We start from the raw sequence: 21721 nt of genomic DNA, 5'->3' as shown, positions 1-21721 counted from the left end.
ACCTCTTGGGAAAGTTTCTCCACAGCCAAGATGCAAGCCCGTGAAAAGGAAGAGAGACTCACTGTATTGCTGAGGTTGGCCAGCCAATTCACCCACCACATGTTCCTCTCCGTCTTTCCATGTCATCGCTGCCGATGAGTTGGCATATGATGACAGTGCACTCCATACAAACTCCCGCAACTTGGGTCGCATGCACTTGACTTCATCTGGATCTCTGGATATTTGTTTGTTGTCTATGTCACCATAAATCACCCCCAGCACAGCTAATTCCCCCAGGTACTGGATATCCCTCTCCGTGGAGGTTCACTTGCCTGGGTGACATACAACATCTTCCCTGAAGGGACACCTTTCCTTCACGCCTGACCGGAGTCACCTCCAGCGGGTGAAGACTTGTACCCCTGTTCCAATTGCTTTGCCAATGCCCCCTTACCTAGAAAGGGATCCCAACTGCTTGCCTTCCTTGCGCTCTAATTCCAGGCTATTGTCCCCATTATTCCAGCCTTGGAGCAGCCAGGTGATAATGAGCTTGCCCGGATGGCAGCTAAACCTTTTTGCGTGTCTCGCAGTTCACCCAGGGATAGGGATGCGCTGGTTATTGCCACTTTTATGATATATTCCTCTTCCTCCTCCTGTTCCCACAATGGCCCTCATTTAGAGTAGCCTGCCTCTTCATCTTCTTCCTCCTTCCCCTTCTTAACAGGAGATTTTTCCCCTACTAAATGAGCTAACTTTTGCATCCATCGTTCAGTCTTGCATGTAGGGGTGACTGATAGCAACACGGGTTGGTTCTCGGGCCCTGCTGCAGTGCCTGCTGCGGGGGCTGGCGTAGCCGTGGGGCCCATCACAGGGGTTGGAGTGGCTTCAGGGGCTGTTGTGGGAGTGGCCACAGTGCCTGCCATTTTGTTGTTGGATCCAGAAACCTTCTCTTCCCCTTGAGGGTGCTGAATAGGGTGGTAAACAGGGCTTGGCAGGCATGGGCCAGGACCCAGCAGTGATTCATGTCTCTCTGGAACTGCAAAGGTGACGGCATTTTTTATTTTTTAATATTTTTATTTTTTTCCAGGATTTTGCACTTATCCAGGGGCGAAGTTCCAAAATATAGGAGGCGCCCACTGTCCCAGGTACTTGCCCATATCCTCCGTCACACCCTGCTACTCATAACTATCCTGCCTTGGGGCAGATACATGGGTAGTTTTCTTAAATAGTTGTTTAACTATGAATGAAACCTGAAACACATTCAGGAAGTATAGCAACAGGAAAACGCAGGTTTGAACATCCAAAGGATATTCAAAATTCCCCAGGGCTATTGTGGCAAGCGTGAAAGAGGAACATGAAGGAGAAAGGAAAGGTGAAGGAGAGGGGGACAGTATCCCCCCCTTATCACCCCTATAGCTTGGCTCCCTGAGGACAAAAGGTAGACAGTGTAGTTATTAATGGAAAGATGGTTCCTGAAGTACGGAGATGACAGTAATGCGGAATACAAACACCGCATTAGTCTCACGACTGGTCATTCTATCGTATCATAGGCCAGCATTGCACAGTACAGGAAAATGATAACTGTTAACCAGCCCACAGAAGCGATCAACAGCATGACAGGGAACATAGTCAGCAACTAAGGATTCTATCACACCACTCTGAAAACACACACAACAGCGCCTAAAGAAAATAAATCAACATTGTGACCAGCAATATTAAACTAACGTAATGCTTTTAACAAACTTGGCCAGAACTCTCATTAGAACAACTCTTTGTGCCCAGTCTTGGGAAACAAAAAGCAGTGTTGGGGTAGAACTGGGCAGGCAGCTACGCACTGAGTAGCTGTTCACTCAATCCATTGCCACCCAGCTCCAACAGTGGGATGGGAGAGAGTAAAAAGAGTAAAATTTTGTGGGTCGAGATACAGACAGTTTGATAGGACAGAAAAGGAAGGGAGAATAATATTAACAATGAAAAAAAAAAATACAAAGCAAGCGATGCCCAATGCAATGGTTCAACTCCTGCTGACCGACGCCCAGCCAGACCCCAAGCAGCGGCCCCACGTCCCTGGCCAACTCCCCCCATATTTATTGCTCAGCACGATGCCATATGGTCTGGAATATCCCCTTGGCCAGTCTGGGTCACCTGTGCGGGCTCTGTCCCCTCCCAGCTCCTGCTGCACCCCCAGCCTCCTCGCTGGCAGGGCAGCACGAGAAGCTGAAAAGCCCTTGGCTCTGCGTATGCGCTGCCCTGCCACAACTAAACCATCGGGGTGGGATCAGCAATGTTGTCACCCCAAATCCAAAACACAGCACTGCACCAGCCACTGTGAAGAAAATTACCTCTATCCCGGCCAAAACCAGGACAAGCTGCCACTCCTTTATGAGGGCTGGGGGATGGCACAGCAGGGCTCAAACAACCAGAAGGGGAGACGAGCCCGCACGCAGTCCCCAAAGTGCCAAATAGGAGAGGAGAGCACTTTATCAGATGGTGGTGGTGGTGGTGGTGGTGTTCTTGTTTCCTTGTTTATTGCCCCGTCTTGGGAAGAGCTCCTCATGAAGCATCTCAAAGGGACCTCAACGCTGAACCTCAGCACTCCCTTCCTGGCAGACCTGAAGCCTTTCGCTTCTCCAGAGGAACTGCTGCCCCTCTCACTTCTTTGCTCAGTCTGCTGCTATGCTTTGGGCACTGCTTACAGGGGCTCTGGCTGCATCTTCAAGCACCCACTGTTTGGGCTTCTCATCCCCAGACTGAGACACCTCCCAGCATCCCCCCTCCCCAAGCCCATGGTGGTCCTCTGAGGGACTCCTCCTGTGACACCAGTACAGCAGCCAGGTCCCCTCCTCCCCTCTCCCTTAGGGCTCCATGAAGAAGAGATGCCACTTCTTCAAGTGGCACGGGGGATGGGAAACAAGAGCTCACACAAGCCTCAACAGTTATCAAAAGAACTATTTATTAACACAATGTCTTACAGGCAAGCCTGCAAGACATCCAGTCTGGTGGTTCTGCCCAAGTTAATGGTGGGCACGGAGGCTACGCCACGCATAGGGAGCTGTCCAGGCACTCCTGCGTTGCTCTTGCTGGGCTCTGACAGTGGACACCAAAGACATTCCAGGGTAGCTCCATGCTTGTTCTCTCAGCGGTGGATCCACCTCCATGGGTTCTTCCGCATCTCGTGGTGGATCCACCTCCATGGGCTCCTCCCTGGTGGCTGGCAGATGGACATGCCTGTGTCCCTGGTTGTTGGCAGGACGATTGGCGGGCCGTGGTCCCACAGCATTCTTTGTCCAAAAGACATGCCAGGGCCTTGCGTTGGTCGCTGCTGGCTTCAGAGCCGCGCTCTGCGTTGTGCTGGTCACACGGACGCTGGCCATCGCTCTTGTGAGAGAGCTGATCTTCCCCCTCCTATTCCGTTTTTCCTTCTTATGACGCAGCCTCCTCCTTGGGCCTGAGAACAACACCAGTCTACTCATTGCTGCACTCAGTGATGGGCAGCCACCCATCTTCCTGCTCTGGCTCCTCTTGCTTCCAAGCATCCTCTGCTCTTGAAAGCCTCGAAGCCTCGCAAGTGGTGGGCTGGCTGCGAGGCTCCTGTATTTATAGGGCCCAGAAGGAAAGGCGCAGTGGTGGTGGCTGCTGTGACATAAGCAGGCCGCTGTGATGGCCATTGTGATGCTGGCCCACACCTGTAGCCAAACGTGGCCGTGTTGCCATGGGAAGGAACTTCAGCTTGACGGCGTCCCCCCTCCGGACCCTAAGGACCTTGGGGGCCTCCAACAGTCGCCCTCTGTTGCGCTGGCCCAGAGGAGGGGAAAGTTGCAAGAGAAGTTGAAAGGCAAAGAATTGTGCCCTGCTGAGAGACACGTTGGTACTACGCTAATCAGGAACTCCAAAAGCAGGCACTGGTTCGGAAGGCTTCGTGGTGGAAGCGGGCAGGCAGCTAAACCCCACAGAGCTGTTCACTCACTGCACTGCCCTCCACCCCCCACAGTGGGATAGGGGAGAGAATTGGGAAAAAAAAAGAAGATAAAAACTCAAGGGTCGAGATAAAGACAGTTGTTCTCCTTCCATTGCTGCCAACACCCCACACAGGGCATTTGCTACCATCCATGAGTCAGTATAGAGATAGAGAACTGGCCACTTTTCTCTTTCGGCAATATGTAAAGCCAGACCCCAAGCACCGGCCCCACCTCCCTGGCCAACTCCCCCCATATTTATTGCTCAGCACAATGCCGTATGGTCTGGAATATCCCCTTGGCCAGTCTGGGTCACCTGTGCGGGGTCTGTCCCCTCCCAGCTCCTGCTGCACCCCCAGCCTCCTCGCTGGCAGGGCAGCACGAGAAGCTGAAAAGCTTCTGCTCTGGGTATGTGCTGTTCTGCCACAACTAAACCATCAGCCTTTTCCTTCTCCAGGGGAACTGCTGCCCCTCTCTCTTCTTCATATGGTCTGGAATTTCACAGAATCACAGAATGTTAGGGATTGGAAGGGACCTTGAAAATCATGTAGTCCAATCCCCGTGCCGGAGCAGGAAAACCTAAATCATGTCACACAGGAATGCTTCCAAGCGGGTTTTGAATGTCTCCTGTCTGGCATGTTTTCATCAAACTCTGGAAGACCTTGTGCATCAGCAGCATAATATTTTTAGAAAAGAAAGAAAATAGTCCTGGAGTTTGTAGGAGATACTACTTGGAACTACTGAAGTTCATTTTCTCATCAACTTTTCGCTATCGCAACACAGCCTCTTTTGGCTACAAGTCTCATCACCATCAGTGGCTATCACAGTGGCCTCCTAATATCAGGGGAGGCCACTTATTTGTCCTTTTTCTGACAGCTGGAATTGGTACATACACAAGATAGATACTAGGCCAGTTGTAGTTTTGCATCTTTGTGATTTGTAGCTATGGGATGTCCTGATTTCATATCTTTGTAACTAGTAGCACTTGACAGATATTTTTTTCTCATCTTGTTTAATCCTTTTTTAAGTCTGTATAGTTATAGCATCTGCAGCATTTTGTTGCAAGGTGTCTGTTGCACAGTAGCATGTGTCAGAAGTACAAAAAAAAAATCTGCATGAAGCAGAATTAAACAGACTGTGACTGTTCAGCTTGGAAGAAATATGAATGAGAGCATGATATGGGGCTTAAGAACAAGGTAACCAACTCATTGTGTTGTAAGTCAACTGAAAAAGGAGGTATGGGAACAAGTCTAAAAGGTTCGAGGCAGATAAACAAAAGATGGATACCAGTGAAGTCCTCCAGGCAGTACCTGACACTCTATAATCACCCAAGTTGGCAACAGGTGTTCTTCAGTGGTACTTTGCCAGGAAATAGAAGCCAGTACTTACACAAATTTTGGCATAGAATGTGGACAGGGATCACGGCACTGACTAAAATGATCTAGCTGGGTCTGCTCTGAGATGGATGTTTTACTAGAAACCTTCAGCTGTTCACCCTCACTTTTTTTTCCCTTATTGTCTTAGATCCAGTGTTTTAGACTCTAAAAGCAATAATTTGGGGTTTGTTTGTTTGTTTTTGTGTGTGTGTGTGGTGTTTTTTTTTTTTTTTCCAAACTGGAATAAAATTATCACAGTGAAAGCCACTGTACCACAATTATTTCTTCTGCCCAAAGATTTTATAGTCTTAAGAGACATCAATTGTTTAAAAACAAGGTCAGGTGCATGGAAATGTTAGGTAAAAAATAGAGTATTTTCCTGTCTGGACTTTAACGTACACGATTTTAGACTAATTCCGTCCTGTAAATTATTGTTACTTCATATGTTCATTTTCTATTTTCAGCACAGAGCTAACACTATTCTTTCATACCTTTCATCTGTGATTTTCAACATTTACTACAGTTCCCAATGGAAGAAGGTATATGCTCTGATATAACCTTATTATGCTTTAATAGGAGTATAGTATGGAATGAAAAGTCCAGTGCCTGTAGTACTGTGTGAAATCAGTTTTTCTGATGGCATTAGCTTTGAGCACAGCTTAAGTTTTGATACGCTAGTACCAATGGGGGGACACAATTATATGAAAAACTGATCACGTATATAGAGATTAACTTGTTATAAAAGATCCAAATGCTCTTCCTAACTATTTTATGAGATTTTTATGCATTTGGAAAGTGATCACTAAAATTTAATTTGTTTGGACTTTATCATTTTAAATTTTAAATAACTGCACAAAAATAAAAATTTAAATTTATCCTTGTCTAATAAATTAGTATAGTAATACTGATACTGCCTCTCAGGAATCAAAATTCAGTTTAGCATAACTAAAGAGGTCTTGTCAAATATGAATGGTCTAGCCATCTGTCGTTGCTAGAGACTATAACATGCTTGACATGGCTGAATTAAAGTTCTCTATAAAGGGTTCACAATGTGATGTAAGTAGCATTTTCAGTATCTGGTAAATCTATCAGATGTTAAAGACACATGATATAAAAGGTTTTTACAACCACTGTAATCACAGTAGATGTATACGAAAATACTTTTTGTGTTAGCTACAGCCAACAAGTACATTTAGTGACATTTTCATAAGAGTTCAGCACTGCATTCTACACTGCCACAGTTTTTGTGCATCTAGGTAGGAAGTCAACTTTCAAGTAAGGACTGCATAAATAAAGCAAAGAATTCCCATTTAAAATAAAATTAAAATAAAATAAAATAAAATAAAATAAAATAAAATAAAATAAAATAAAATAAAATAAAATAAAATAAAATAAAATAAAATAAAATAAAATAAAATAAAAAATCTTTATTTGTTTAACAACCTGTGCATAAAGAAAGCTGAGAGGTTCTTCAGCATAGACAGGTATCTAAAATCAATTGCAGTCAATGGAGCTTAAATTAGTAAGCATTTTTAAAAGTTGATAAGTGACTTGTGGTGAAAGTTGATCATAAAAACATAGAATCATTCAGGTTGGAGAAGACCTTTAAGATGATTTAGACCAACCTTTAACCTAGTACTGACAATTCCACAACTAAACCATGCTACTAAGCTCTACATCTACACATTTCTTGAAGGATGGTCTCCAAGGATGGTGACTCAACCACTTCCCTGGGCAGCTTATTCCAATGCCACACAACCCTCCTAGTAAAGAAATTTCTCCTAATATCCAACCTAAACCTCTCCTGGCACAATGTGAGGCAGTTTCCCCTCATCTTATCACTTGGTGCTTGGGAAAAGAGCCAGATCCCCACCTTGTTACAACCTCCTTTAAGGTAATTGTAAAGTACAATAAGGTCTTCCCTGAGCCTTCTTTTTTCCAAGCTAAATCCCATCACCCTCAGCCGGTCCTCATAAGACTTGTTCTCCAGACCCTTCACCAGCTTCATTGCCCTTCTTTGGGCACAAAGAGTTATGACTGATGACTGGACAAAAAGAATTGATGATTGGTCCTTGACACTTTTGAGTCTGTTCGGCTTTTGTATTTGCGATGGAAATGATTTATGATTGTAAATGCCTAAATACCCAGCTAAATTCAGTGAGAACTAGAAAGCTAATATCCTTTGAGGAGTAAGGCCCTGTACTGGGTTTACACGGCAAGAGTTTGGTAGCAGAGTTGGGCTGCATGGGTGGCCTCTGTGAGCAGAGCCCAGCAGCTGCCCCATGTCAGATCAGAGCCGGCTCCAGCTGGCTCCAAAGGGGACCTGCTGCTGGCCAGAGCTGAGACAGGGAGCGACGCTGGTTGGGCCTCTGGGAGAGCAGATTTAAGAAAGGGAAAAAACTGCTGGGCAACAGCAGCTGGGAGAGAGGAGTGAAAACCAGTCCTGCAGCCCCCAAGGTCAGTGCAGCAGGAGGGCAGGAGGTGCTGCAGGCACGCATCACAATTTCCCGTGCAGCCTGTGGAGAGGCCCCTGGTGGAGCAGGCTGTCCCCCTGCAGCCCATGGGTCCCACACGGAGCAGATCTCCACGCTGCAGCCCGTGGAGGAGCCCCCGGTGGAGCAGGTGGATGTGGCCTGGAGGAGGCTGCGGCCCATGGAGAGCCCCCGCAGGAGCAGGCCCCGGGCCGGAGCTGCAGCCCGTGGAGAGGAGCCCACGCAGGAGCAGGGGGTCTGGGGGGAGCTGCCGCCCGTGGGGGACCCGTGCTGGAGCAGTTTGCTCCTGGGGGATGGACCCCATGGTACGGAGCCGTGTGGGAGCAGTTCTTGAGGAGCTGCTGCCTGTGTGCAGCCCCCACAGGACCAGTTCGGGAGGGACCCCATGTGGAGCAGGGTCAGAGAATGACCATGAAGAAGTGGTGGTGACAAAGCTTTAGGGACTGACCACAGCCTCCGTTCCCCTGTTCAGCTCTTCAGGAGGAGGTAAAAGAGTAGGATGTGGGGGAAGGTGGTTTTGGTTTGCTTTTAGTTCTCACTGCTCTAGTCTGTTAGCAGTTTGCAATGAAAGATATTAAACTCCCTACAACGAGCCTGTTTTACTTATGACGGTAATTGGCAAGTGATCTCCCTGCCCTTATCTCAGCCCTTGAGCTTTTTTCCCGCTATTGTATTTTCACCCCTGTTGTCCTTCTGAGGAGGGGGAGTGAGAGAGCAGCGTAGTAGTGCTGAGCTGCCTACCAATATGAAACCAACACAGCACCTATATCCATCACACATGGAAAAGATTAAAGCAAGCATGACTTCTATTCAGAAAATGCATCTTTGAATGAGCATGTCTGGAAGAGGCCATGCTAATACATTGTTTCATTCCACCTAGATAAAGCAAACTTACACGGAGGCAGGTTAGAATACAAGGTCGGAACAAATATTGGTTTCAAAATAATTTTAGAATAAGAAAGCATTAGAATAAGTCTACAAGAAACATTTTATACCTGAGCAAGCATGGCCACATCACATGAAGATCTCAATAAAAGATTTTGGTACAGATACAATGATTTTAGAAATAAGTCTGCCCCATAAAGGGATTTACACAGGACATGTTACTAGGGGCACATAATGAAAAAATTAATATAAAGCAACAGCATAAGTATGTCAAGAGTATCAGAAAGATAATGCACAAAGCAGCATTGTTAACAACAAATGTTAAAAGCAACAATCAGTTTACAGCTATATTTGAAAAAAAATAAAAGCATAGTTAGGCTCATTAACAGATAGAAAAAGCAGAATCTAGCAGTGTACTGGGACTGGCTGGGATGGCGTTAACTTTCCCTGCAGCAGCCCATACAGTGCTGTGCTCTGCACTTGTAGCTAGAACAGCACTGGTATCACACCGGTGTTGTGTCTGCTGTTGAGCAGTGCTGGCACAGCATCAGGACTCCCTCTACCCCCCCCCCCCCGAACCAGCAGGGTGGGGGTGGGCAAGAGGTGGGGAGGGGACATCTCCAGAGCAGCTGACCTAAACCAACCAAAGGGATATCCCATACCATGTGATGTCACACCCAGCAATAAAAGGTGGAAAAGGGAAGAAGAGAGGAGGGATGAGCTTTCATTGTGAAAACGTCTGGCCTCCCGAACAACAGCTACATGTGTTGAGGCCCTGCTTCAAGGACATGGTCAAGCATGGTTGGTGGGAAGTAGAGAGTAATTTCTTTCCTCTGCACTTCCACACAGTCTGTGCTTGTATTTTTGTTTTGTTTCCCTTTTTCCCCTTTCCCTTTTCCCTTTAGTATTATTAATTAATAATAATTTTCCTTTAATAATTATTTTTCCTGTAATTAAATTATCCTTATCTCAACCTGTGAGTTGTTTCTTTCCTTTTCCTCTTCCCCTTCTCTTCTGAGGAGGGGGAGTGAAAGAGTGGTTGTGGTGGAGTTCAGCTGTCTAGCAAGGTAAAACCACCACTTAGCAGAGAACAAAAAGTCTGAAGAAACTACTCATTTTCTTCTTTTGCGAAGAACTAAGCAAAGAAATTGTGATGACATATTTAATGAGAACAGTCTTACAAAGAAGACAGAGATGTAAGTTAGAATATGGAAAGAACAGATTGCAAGTTCTTTGTAAAGTAAATAGGATAAAAGTCCTTAGACCATGCTGGCTTGACCCTAGGAACTGACCAAAGCAATCTCCTCAGCATTCACAAATTTCCTGGGAACTCAAAGGCCAAGAGAAGTCCTAGAGGATAGAAAAGTAGTCTCTCTCTCTGCATTTACTTTTTAGGAAAAAAAAAAGGAAAAAGGAAAAAAAAAAGATAAGGAATTACATTTGAAACATCTTTAATGCATTCCCTGGAAATAGTAAATATGCTTCAATCACCTGGAATAAGGCCATTAATATATATATATATATGTATATATATATATATGTTTTTGCCAACACCTCATCATGTTAACTTCCTCCCTTAACAGGCCAGTTATCCCATTTCTTCCCCCCTTATCTATGAGGCTATACATCACTGATAATAAGGCTGTAAGCATTGTTACCTACAACATGCCTAAAGCAAGCTAAGGAAGACAACTATGACATTGTAATAGATCTCCACACAATCACCACCTTTTTCTTCCCACTTAGTATGCTAACAACCAAGTGACAGACCTGACATTTCTCACCTGTTCAATCCACAGTGCTCTCTGACCACATACGGCAAGTTTCTGGAAATTGCCCCAGCTGTGAAAAACATGTGGACATCCCAGCACGCCTTAGTCTTGCAGGTCATATGTTATAATACCAGCACACAGAAGATGTGAAACCATGATTTCTCTCCAAGACCACTGCATGTCCCTCTAGGCCAAAATTTTAATCACATTCATATTAGAGTTTAGTTAAAATTCTGTTTTGGCCATGGACCAATATTACCTGCTCCAGCAGTAGAAGAACTGAACAACATTGCATTCAACAATTAGACACTCACTGCAAAAGCAATATTCCCTAGAGCTACAAATTCACCAAATCTGAACACGTGTTTTCAAGAGGGACAAAAGCTCCCTCATTCTCTGATACCATAGTTATTTTCCTGTTAAACATCAATTTTTTTTAAAAAAGCAAGCCTTTTCTTAATGATGACTGAAGTTTGTTTGGTTGTTGTTTTTTTTTGTTTGTTTTGTTTTTTGTTTTTTTTGTGTGTGTGTTTTTTTTGGCAAATTCATTGGTAAGCATTCTACTGAAGCTTTCATTATTAAAAAATAGCTAATACATTTAAAATAGATGGTAGAATGAAAAACAGGCACTGAGGAAATACTTCAAATAAATTATTTTTTTGTTTGTTTTTGTTTGGTTGGGCTTTTTGTTGTTTTTGTTTTAAAATATAAGGTGCTTCCTTTGATATCATGTGAAGATGTTTTGTGTCTTAAGGGAGAGGGGTACAAGAGAAGAGCAGCAGTCTTACAGTCAGGCTCTGGATCAGATCTAAGAAATACCACAGGATCTCCTCCTCTGCCTCTAACTGCTGCCTGGTGCCTCTCCCACTTACTACTCTTGATAAGAAGACCACAGAATGCTAATAAATAGGTTTTATCTTGCATGGCTAATAATAAACAGAAATTGGCAGCTTAACACATACTTGCTGTTTTCACCTTACATATGTTTTGCCTGCATTCGGTTCCTTTTGTCAAACTTCTATTTAGTGTTTTGGTACGCGTATAGTTATACTAGAGACTTACAGAGAGGGACTAGTCATCTGACTTCCTTGATCAGAGCACAAGACAGACTATTCTTGAACTTGCCACTTTCTCTCTATTTGCACGTAACTGCAATTTACCTAAGAAAGGATTTTTTTTTTTCTAGGCAACTGCTATTTACATAAAATGTTCATCCTGATTGTTCATTTATCTTTTCTGGTAACGTAATTTAAAAGACATATGGAGAATGAATACAATTATCCTTCTAAGGCAGTTGAGGCATTTTGTTTTTAGAGTTTGCAAGTTCCTGTATTCACTCCTGGCATTGAATGTTTTCTGAAAATTCCTTCATGCAACATCTACAGATATTTCTTATATTAGGAAAAAAATCAGACAAAATAACTTAGACCAAAAGCTTGCTGCCTCTGAATCTCCCTTCTTTTCCTCACTCACTAGCTTTCACTTTTTTCCACTACTACTCTACCCTTCCCAGTGAGTCCCCCTGCCTTTAATTCTCCTTTGCTTCTTCTTTTGTCACTTATCAGTGGCTTATGTCATGACTTAAGTGCTGGTAAGATGGAGCAGATGAGGTACGGATTATATGATTTAAAAATGCTTTTGTCTTTGTTCCCATTGGAAAATCCCACAGATTGGTTATATGAAAGATTTACAGATATATACATCTTCTAGGATCAAAGGTGCACACATTTTTCTTGCTATTTTGTATTCAAAAGTAATCAAGTTGGACAGAAAATATTTTACAGGTGACCTGCTGCCAAAAATAATTTGAAATTTTTTGGTCATTTTGATTTACTAGGTCTCAAGATAAAAGAAAAGAACATTAAGAATAAGCCATTAAGTCACTTAACGAAACAGTCCTAAAGGATCTTACTGCTGAAGTGAACTGCATTTCAGTGTTTCTCCACCTGCTACAATGAATGATGCATGAAACACTTCAGATAGTACCAGAGTGATGAGCTGACAGTGGGACTTTACTTGGCTTTGCTGGCAAATTACCAATGGAGGGGGGAGAGGGAGGGAAGTATTAAGTAGTTTTGTTTCCCAGCTTTTACTGTAATCCTTAGTACACCCACATATACTTTTACTTGAATGAAGTAAGGCTCCTTCCCCCATCCTTCATAATGGAGGAAACACCACATCACACTCGCTTTGTAACTAAGTTAAGATTTACCCACATGGAATTAAATCCATATATTCGTAAAAAATATTTTACAGGTCTCCATATATGCAAAATGAAGATTTTGTTATATTACTAAGTAGAGACTGCACAGAAAGTAAGAAGTAGATAAATAATAATAATAAAAAAAACTAAGAATACAACCAGGTTGTACTCATAATAGTTTTGTTACATGCATTCCAGTTCCACTTTTTAATTGATATCAATTACTCAAAAAGAAGGTGAAAAATGGAAGATTCTATACTTTTCTTAACACAAGACTATATTTGAAAAATTAAAGCAGGATCCAAAAGGAATATGGTAGTTACAAAATTTTAGTACAAAGATCATATGCCTGGCTCTAAGACAAGAAATCACTGTTAATGCGAACAATTACATTTCCTATGCAGCAAAAGAAGAATATATTCATTTGTAGGCTTGATCTGACAACAGCCAGTGAGCTAAATCCCTAGAACTAAAGACAGACAAAAGGAAAAGTGGGGAACAAATGGGGAGAGTTGGATTTAGAGTCCAGAAAATATTGGTAGTATTTCTACCTCGATCATCAGAACAGCAACAGTAACAGCAGCCAAGTTGTTAGAATGTTTGCCTGTCCCAGATCTTTGGTTTGACTCTTTATGGTTAAAAAGAATTTCTAGTCAATAATAGTGGCTGAAAAAGTTCTGGATTAAGGCAGTGTGATTTAACACATAACACTAGGAATATTTTGAAGGAACTTTAAAAGTCAGGTCGCCACAGAGTACGTAATTCCTAAACAAGGCATCTTATGGGGCAAAAGTTCTCTGGTGCAGAGCATATCCTAAGCCACAGTTGGGATCTCTAGCTGTCATCTCAGCTTGACCGGCTCATAAAATCGGAAGTATGCAGAAAAATGTTAAACAATGTGTTCCACACTTTTTAGCCCTAATGTCTAATCTGTGGTGGTTTGCAAAGGAGTTTTTGCACTGGCAGAAATATGTTAAAGTAGTTTTGTGGCAATGCAATGTATTTTCAGAAGTTGTCTTGCCCTTTTATACATCTGCAACCTCCTCCCTTCATCGAGAGGAGACATTATGAAGTTTGAAGTTACAAATCTCTTATGCAGAATATGAGGCCCATAAAGTAAAGGTAGTTGTTCCTCTTGGAGGAGGTATGTTTGAATCCAAAACTCATCTTTAGGACAGAAGCAAGACACTAAGCTTTTTATGTTAATAGGAACATGAGTCTTTCCACCTGGAACACAATTCAACAGAGCAGTCAACCATTTCTTTAGTTTTGAAGATGCTGAAATGGACCCTGGGTTCAAAAGAACCAGTTCCCAGCCTGTCTCTAAAAATAGTTGCTTAGGGCTAAAATCTGAGTTTCCTTTCTGTTACGTGAAGATCCAAAGAGACTCATCCTTCATCCTCCCTTCTCAGTTGAGTTGGGTGCTGCCTAGTCGTAAGATTTTCAGTACTCAGTAGTGTACCCCAGACTCTCATATTTTGAGAGGGATTGCACTCCCCTTAAATAATATGGGAATCCCCTTTTTCTATCTCAAGGATGAATGGTGTAAGGCACTTGTAAATCATTGCAGATTGTGGTTGTTGTCAATTGCCGTGTAAATTAAGGCCATGCGAGTACCTTCTACTGTTTCACCTTCCCTTTCATATGTAGTCTGGTTACTACTAAATATTACATATTCGGTGAAATGTCCTAAAAAAAAGCATTACTTTTTAATTCTAATAACTTTTTTTGTTCTAAGTCTGCCAGTAGCTGACAAGGTAGAAAGATGTGCTTTTCTCTTTCATTGTTGTGAAGTTGGAGGCAGTGCCAATTTAAACTGTGACTGAGGCTCTGCAATGATACAAGTCTATCTTACTACTTCAAATTCAGGGATGCAACCTGAGTTTACATTAATTAACTTTCAAGGATTCAATGGATTTAAAGCTTTTGGACAATGACAATTATTTGAAAACATTCCTACAGCTTTATTTTCTTCATTTACATTTGTTTGCTATCCCATCTCATTCAAAGCAGACAGGACTGGTTTGCTTCTCTCTTCTCTGGAAATTTGCACTAGGAACCATTGTTAGAATTAGAATCCTGATCTAAGAATGTGATGAAAAATGTTGCACTCCAAGTTGGAAATTGGAGAGGAAAACGTTCATGTATATGTAAGAATTGTACTCAAACAGCTGATTACACCTTTTCTTACACCTTAACAGATGCTTACACCTTTTAAGGGAAAACTTTAAACCTGAGAAGCAACAGGTAGTTTCTATGTTTCCCTTGGGGTAGCGTACTCTTCTGTATTGTGCTTCTATACAAACAGTTCAAAATTTTAAAGTCATTTTGTCAGTCATACAACCAACCTTGCATGGCATTACAGGTTCCCCCCCCAGATCAAGCCCTGAATGCAAGACCGAACACGTAAATAATGCCAACATGTAAAACTAACTTGTAAATACATTACTTTTTGGCAGGTTTTTTGGCACTTTGTGGGGCTTAACTGTAGTTCAGTGAGAAGAATGTTTTCTGGTGTGAACTGAAATTATGCCTCTCTGCCACAATGTCTTTTTTTTTTTTTAATTGGGGGTGTGTGGGTGTGTGCGCAATAATTCCTTGTGAACACCTGAAGGAGTTGCAAAATAATAAAATTTAGGTGAAGGAAAAGTTCCTTTTCTTAATTTTTGTTGTTTTTGTTTACTTTTCCATACAGTCTTAAAATGAAGGTCATATTTTCTGGCCTTTGGCAGATTGTAAGCATGCTGGAACACTTCACGTTACATAGATCATATTTGTCTGAAATGATAATATCATACCTATAGTCTGCTGCAGGCTCAAGAGTAGCCTGTGCCTCAGGTACTGTTTTATGCTTTTGCTTTTGTTAGTACATCCTTGTAAGTCTTCAAAAAGGGAAATGAAATTATCCTACACAGAAGAAACACCATCCAGAAGAAACTTCAGTTGTTAGGGCCTGAATTCTCACTGAAACCAAAGGCAGGTATCTTACTGACTTGAAGAAAGAAGCTTTAATCTATCCTGGCTTGTTTACTAATGAAGGAGCGTGAAAAAGACGCATGTTCGTGTATCTGAAGAGGAGGTGAAGGAACAGCTAGTGCAAGGAACACAAAAATCAGTTGCGCCAGACTAATATGTGGTGTATCTGATCTTGGAGGCTGCAACCATCTTCAAACTTCCAGATCTAGAGGAACACTTTGGCTGCAGCCTAAAAGCCATGTGTACATAAGCTCCCCCAAGCCAGCCAATCTTCTTCCCATGACCTGACAGGAAACAGCAATTTAGGCATGTAACCAAATTAAAGCCAAAACTTTCAGCCCAGTCCTTGACCTGAATAGTGAGCGAGGATCCGAATCCTGGTATTTATACGTGGTAGTTTATATGCAACCAAAGTAAATACTGTAGTCAGAGGTCATGGGGCTAGATTTTGAAAAGGCCTACATAATGAAGAGATCTCAGAAAAGCAAATTTAAATAACATTAATGTCAAGAAAAGTAATTCTGATTGCTATATTCTTTATCTGTCGTGACTAGACAGATGAAAATCTATGATAGCAATTTTGCCTTTAAGGTCATTTTCTTTTTTCTTTTATTTATTTTATTATTTTTTTTAAACAGGCTCTGTACTAATTTTCCTCACAGAATGACTAACAGAAATATGACCCTTGTGCACCTTTTGTAGTTAATTAATTAGGTCAACTCTAACCACTAAGCCCCTTGTCAGGTTATTTCTATTAGTGATAAGGAGCAAATGACCTTAAAACATTGAAGCCAGGTAGGTGAGCCTATTCTGCAAGGTCTCTTGGCTCCACCCTTGTTAAGTGAAATCTGCCAGGTGTGGATCACTTGACCTTTGCTATATAGGAAGCATGTGGACTTGTGTTAGAAGCATGAGGAGTGTTAGGAAAACAAACAAACAAAAAAAAAAACACTTTTAAAATATTACAGAAAGTTTTACTTGTCAGGAATTTAAAGAAAAATCCTGGTTTGGGGATTTCTGTCACCTCCACAAACACACGCACACCAATATTTTAAAAGAAAACAAATCACAGGAAAAGAAATTATTTTTTTTCCTGAAATTCTGTTCCTTTCAGTCAGCTAAGGACTCTGAATAAAATCTTGCTTTAAGAAGGAATAACAGATTATAGTCACAAATAACTACACAAACTATTGATGTATATGATCATAGCTAAAATAAAAAGAGTAAAGAATAGGGAATGAAGAAAGGGTTTTGCATAAGTTAGTCAAAACTTAAAGAATAAATGATACAAGGCAGAATTCATACTGTAAAAGATGTAAGGCCAGTAAGATGTTTTGTGTACATCAGGAAAAGTTTTACGCTATTGTTGTATTTACTGCTATCATTAGATGAAATTAGAACTAGCTAGCCAGATATCAAAAAATAATTAGAAATGAGGAAATCCTTGTCAAATGAGGATATTTCTCATTAGGCAAGGCCTGACAGCAAGTAAAATTGTTACCCAGGATAGGAAACAAATATAAAACCATGTGTCATTATGAAAATATTTGTAGAGTAGAAGTGACAGGGATAGAACTGCTTACAGAATGATCTGTACCACTCAGCTGAGTCCATCTTAGCTCAATGAAGCTTCATATAATCAAATGCAAAGTCATGCATTCAGGGACAGAACAAATCTGTTGTACAGGAACTGCACCCTGGAAAGCAATGTGTGAGCATCTAGAGGACACAGTGAACAGCCAGGTCTAATCTCCCAGTTTACATGAAATCCAAGAAGATGAATGTCTTCCCTTGTATATAAATGGAATTTCCTCTCAGCTATCTTATTTCTGCACGTGGTAGCTATGTGGTTAATGCTACACTATTACGTTTACTGCAGCTAATCATACTTTTAAGATGTAAGAACTGCTGTGTATGGAGTCAAAAAAAAATTTGTGCATCTTATCAACAGAAAATTTACAGGGTACAGTATATGAAAGTCTTCACAGAGTGAAGTACCGGATGCTAATCACTTCCTTATTGTGAAGTAAAACACAATAGGAGAGCAGCAAGGTGCTCTGAACTAATTTACTCTTTAAATTAGCTCTCTTCCAGTTTTCTTAAGACTCGCCTGTGTTCCAAGAAACAAGGTTAGATTGGGCAACATAAGCGACATGGAATGCTCCTGGAACAATTGTTTTTAAACTGTTTAACACCCATTATTCAGTCCTGCAAGTCTGAAAATCTTTGTCTGGAGGTTGTCTAACATCCCTTCCATTTACTGTTGGAATAGAATATATTTCACTATCACTTAGTATAAATGTATCAGATCCTTCACAATCATTAAATATTTAATATGTCCTATTTTGATTATTTCTGGTATTTTTATTTCTAATGCAGACCACTCTCAAGGGTTTTGTTGTTGTTTTTTTGAATATACTTAAACCTTCCAATTGCTCTTAGCATTAATTAGGATAGTTTCACCCATATGTAAATGTTCCCCTACTATTATTTTAGGCCCTCCCAAAATGCCTTAATTCAATGAATAATTTATGCTAATTGGTATGAATATCAATCATTCCATGACTGTTCTGAAGATGATGGTACTGTTCAACACATATGGAGATGCTGAATACTAGCTACTTCATCAAAACCATAGAAAATCTAAGACACTAATCTAGACTGCCATTCAAGCTGGTAAGTATAGCTTAGAAAAAGCATAAGCCCCTTCATTCCAGTAGCAGGTATAGTATAAAGAACACCACAAAAGCAGTACCATCAAAAATAAGAGTAGAGTTAAGTCCCAGTTTTCAAAGTTTAAATGGAATTACTTTTTCATTTTCTTCCCAAAAAGTAATACAGGTTTCATATGTAATCTTAACCAAAAAAGAAAATGAGAGCAGAGAGGAAATCCACCCGTCTGTCCACCTTCTAAAGCTAACTTTATTTCATTTTAATTTGGCTGGCATTTTTAGGCACTGACATGATGACAGCTCTTTGTCAGTGATAAATATCAGGATTCGAAATCTGGTCTTTCTTTTGCAAAAATAGAGTTCAAGTCACCATCCCTCAGACAACTAGAGCATTTTTGTGGGAAAAAAAAAGTTCAAGTCATTTCAGTACCTTATTCAGAAGAAGGTTTGGAATATATTTCTAACAGCACCATGTTCAATAGAACCAGTCTCTTTGGCCTAATATGCATTTAATTACTACAGATTGAGCATGGATCATTGCAATGATCTAATTACCTTTATTACACAGTCCATAGTGGTTTCCAGGTATCACCATTGTTTCAATTAATACACATTTCAGAAGCTACCAACACTAAAAATAGAATCAACAATGCTGCAGAATCTTACAGTCCTTGGCAAGTGACACTCATGACTGAATCTGCCTGTCCATATCTTCCAGCAATTAGATCTTTTTTTTCAGCCAGATTAAAGACCCCATTATCAAAGCTTTGTTCCCTGTATGTGTACCGCTAGACCCTGATCAAGTCAGCCCTTAACCTCATTTATGAGGAAGTGCAGAGATGAAGCTTGTTAAATCTTTCACTACACAACACGTTTTCTACTCTTGTAATTTGTGCCACGGCTTTCTCTGAACTTTTTCTAATTTATCCTCATTAGTTAATGAACCATAGACCTCAAACTGGACTCAGTATTCAAGTAACAGGTGAACTCATGAAAAATTCAGAAAGATGTGCCTATGCAATACAGCTCTATTTATTCCTCCAAAGCTCACAAAAGTTACTGAAGGCAGAACTGCATTGTAAACTTATAAGGATCTGATAATTAAAAAAAAAAAAAAAAACACCAGACAAATGTAATAGTCAATGTTTGCTATTGCCTGCTATTCACCTGGGATAAAACGTAACTTGGGTTGTTACAGGTATCCCCTCACAGAAATGCTTCTTTGTTCTACAAATATAGACAGCACTTTATTTTTGATTTACTTTTCATCACACTGAGACATACAGCTTTGTGCCAGCTTTGGCTAGGCAAGACACAGTGAGCAGTATCACCACCGAATCCTCTGCCTTAATAGTCCCTCAGTCTTTCAACCCTCAAACCATCTGTAGTTATTACATGTTGCCTTACGACACTGATAAGAAGCCAAGTGCCACACACGTGAGAACAGATGCCATCAAGAATCCAACAGAAATAAATAATTTCAGCAATGATCCTCATTTTACACTGAGGTTTTCACACCTAGAAAATGGATACTCTTTAATACACATAATCCATGTGACTGCAGCTGGTTGATTACACAAGACTTCCACTTCTGAATCAAAATAATCATGGAGTACTACCAAGTCTACTCTTCACAAAAATCAGAGGGTATTACATTAACACTTTTAGTTTTATCAACCACTACTACTAATTTCATCAAAAACACATCAAGCTAGCTGGACACGGTCTGATTTTCCTGTGACTCATGTTGATTGGCACTAATTATACAACATTTCTTTAATTCATTATTAATTAGGTCCCTTATTATTTTGCCCAGAAGTGATGTCAGACTGACAGATATGTAATTATCCAGGTCATGCCTTTTACCATCTTTGAATGTTGGCATATTAGCCATTTTTGTTCTCTTTTTCCAATATTTCAAAGCTTATCAAAAATCAACATTAATGATCCAGAAGGCTCATTGGACAGCTCTGTGGAAACTAATTACTTGGGCATGCCAATTTAAAAATGTCTAAATTTAGCAGATATTAAAGAGCAGCCCCTTGATTATCAATTACTGGAAATTATTTTATTGATTTCCTATTATACAGTTACATAACATAACAGATATACCTCTAATTTTCACCTTTTAGCATCACTAAATTTTACCACATCCTTCTCACATTAGACTAGTACACCTGTTAAAATTCTTTCCATTTCTAAAATTTCAGTGCTTCTTACTGGCCTTAATTATGCTCACTATTGGTCTTGTTTCCCTCTTATTTTCTTCAGTTTCTCTTAGCTGTTCACAATATACATACTGCTTAATTTTATAGCTCTTCTAGCTGTCCTCTGAATATGGGAATAAGTTTTTAACCAGTGTGGCTTCCTTCAGTCTGACTCTCTTTTTTTAAATATAAAAATAGAAGGATCATACCTGTACAGAAAAATACAAGGCATGGGTAAGATTTCAGTTTAGGCAGCAGCACAAATATTTTCTGTTTACTTTTCCTAGTAATTTCTAATATAGACTTGATTTTGTGACCACTACTGATATTTGAGCTGATGCTTTTATGGAGATATTCAAATCCTAAACCTGACCCCAAATCTTAGCAATACCCAGCTGTACATTAATCCCATTCTCTCTCTTGACCCTATGTTTCTCCTATGCTTTGGCTACAGGAGCACATGTTTGTGTTTATGTTGCTTGGACTATGTTCTGGCTTGACCTCCACTCTTGATAACAGGAATACCATGGCTGTAGACTACATTGCAGCATACTTCTCTACAGATATCAGTGATCTCCCAAGGGCTGCAGGGAATAAAAACAGCCAGGTTAAATACTTTACTGTCCATTCCTACAAACTTAAGCAACACTTCCCTCTCAAGCATTAAGCCAACTTTAACTCCCACGATGGAATCTATGAAACTCAGTTTCTGGTTCAGAACATACCCGATTTCATCACATCCAGCATATAGGCATCAATTCCAAGTATTTGTGTGTCCAGAAACATCTGTATAGAGGAAACAAGAACAATACTAAGCTTATGGAAATTTATAAGTTAATCAATATATCAACAATATTAAGTAAGAATCTTACCCTAAGTGTAGGCAGGCAATTGCCTCATTCCTGATCACTGGGTTTATGAGTAACTAATAAGACTACATGCAGACATTACCCCCTGTATCCCTCTCCTCTGTACATCACTCAGCTTGCCTTTCAGAGTTGGCACAAACTTAACGTGGAGCAAGTCCAGTTCTCACTCTAGACGTGAGCATCCAGAGAGAGCTTTGCAGGAGGCCACAACTGATTAGATTTACAGCTCTGATGCCAAAAGCCAGCAACTGCTACTGTACCCCTGCCAACTTCAGACCTTACAATGTCTCATTCCAGATCTGTCCAGGCCCTCTTTCCTCAGAGACAGACATGTGCT

Source organism: Anser cygnoides, chromosome 2, assembly GCF_040182565.1.
Source record: "Anser cygnoides isolate HZ-2024a breed goose chromosome 2, Taihu_goose_T2T_genome, whole genome shotgun sequence".
Taxonomy (NCBI): Eukaryota; Metazoa; Chordata; class Aves; order Anseriformes; family Anatidae; genus Anser; species Anser cygnoides.
This window is presented reverse-complemented; position numbering follows the sequence as displayed.